Source organism: Limulus polyphemus, unplaced genomic scaffold (genome assembly GCF_000517525.1).
Source record: "Limulus polyphemus unplaced genomic scaffold, Limulus_polyphemus-2.1.2 Scaffold4256, whole genome shotgun sequence".
In the NCBI taxonomy this organism is placed as follows: Eukaryota; Metazoa; Arthropoda; class Merostomata; order Xiphosura; family Limulidae; genus Limulus; species Limulus polyphemus.
This window is the reverse complement of record NW_013669866.1, coordinates 86146-87884: the sequence shown is the minus strand read 5'-3', so window position 1 is coordinate 87884 and position 1739 is coordinate 86146.

Here is a 1739-nt window from a genome sequence, read left to right as displayed (position 1 = left end):
AACTGTTGGAGTACTTTCTTCCTTGTTTCCCTTTCTTTCGTTCCAGTTGCCACTGCTGTAATTTTTCTTCTTGTTTCTTTTCTTCTTCCTCCAACAACTGCTGTAATCTCTCTTGTTTATTTTGCTGTTCGAGCTAGCATTGTTGTAGGTTTTCTTGTAACTGCTGTTTTCTTTCTTCTTGTTTCTTTTCTTTTTCTTCCAACCACTGCTGTAATTTCTCTTCTCGTTCTTCTTGTTTCTTTTCTTTTTCCTCTAACAACTGTTGTAATTTCTCTTCCCGTTCTTCTTGTTTCTTTTCTTGTTTATTTTCTCGTTCTTCTTGTTTCTTTTGCTGTTCTTATATTACTGCCATTAAGTCTGCTAGGCTGTAGTTTGATTTGCCGCTTCTCGTTTCCATTTTTTTATCCCACTTCTGGCACCAACTTGTTACGCCTCCAGTCGTTAGTTAATTAATTTTCCGTAAATTCGTTTCAACGAAACTTTAGCAACACAAGTTCTTTCTTAAATAAAACTGGTTTATTCTTTCCGAATACAACTTTACCGATACACTTAATTTCAACAATCGCTCTATAACAAACGCTAGAACGTCTCACGTGTTCGTGCTCGACAATACTCAGTTCAATTACACATTACCTTTGACTGCGGTTCAATTACTCATTACTTCTGTTCTCCCGTCACGTTGTGAACGTCTTATATATACAAGACTAACACATATCTAGTAAATGCTAGGGCATTCTTGAAGGAACAGGATATTTCTAGAAACAGGTGGGTGATACTAGTCACGTGACCTCGCTGACGCAACAGTACTATGGGAGTAAGAGATAAAATGTACATTGGTTGGAAAGTTATTTAAAAACAGAATCTCAATGATTAATACTGATAAGAAATATTCTGATGAATTAATAAATGCAAGAAGTATTTCTCAAACCTCTGTTCTGGGACCATTGTTGGTTATATTATATGCCAATGATATATATACCTTATTTATTATTTGATATAAAGCAGATTTATATCTGCAGATGATACTACAATTTTATCTCATAATACCCGGCCTGGCATGGACAGGTGGTTAGGGCACTCGACTCCCAATCTGAGGGTCACGGGTTCGAATCCCCGTCACACCAAATATACTCGCCGTTTCAGCCGTGGGGGCGTTATAATGTGACGTTGGTAAAAGAGTCGCCCAAGAGTTGGTAGTGGGTGGTGATGACTAGCTGCCTTACCTCTAGTCTTACACTGCTAAATTATGATCTGTTAGCGCAGATAGCCCTTGTGTAGCTTTGCGCGAAATTCAAAACAAACAAACATAATACCAATGTGGGTCTTCGGTTGAAATGGTTAATGTGTCATTAGATAGGCTTAATTATTTGTTTGTAAATTTATATTTTTCACAATAAAAATGAAAATATTTATAGTGAGGAAGTAAATATATATATGAATGGAGTATTGCTTTAAAAATGTCCATCAGTAAAGTTTTTGATATTAAAATTGAAAATAAACTAACTTTTTCTGAGCTTAAGAGCTATTAGGAAACTAATTATAAGATATACAGCTATAATAAACAAAGTATAAATATATATTAATAGGAAATATTTGATAACTTTATATTATAATTTAATATATCCTGTGACGGATTTATTATTATATATTTATTTTAATATCAACATTTGTTTAGATTAAGTTTATATTTAGAAATATACATAACTTATACTGTTAAATATGTATTGTGAGTCTCCCGC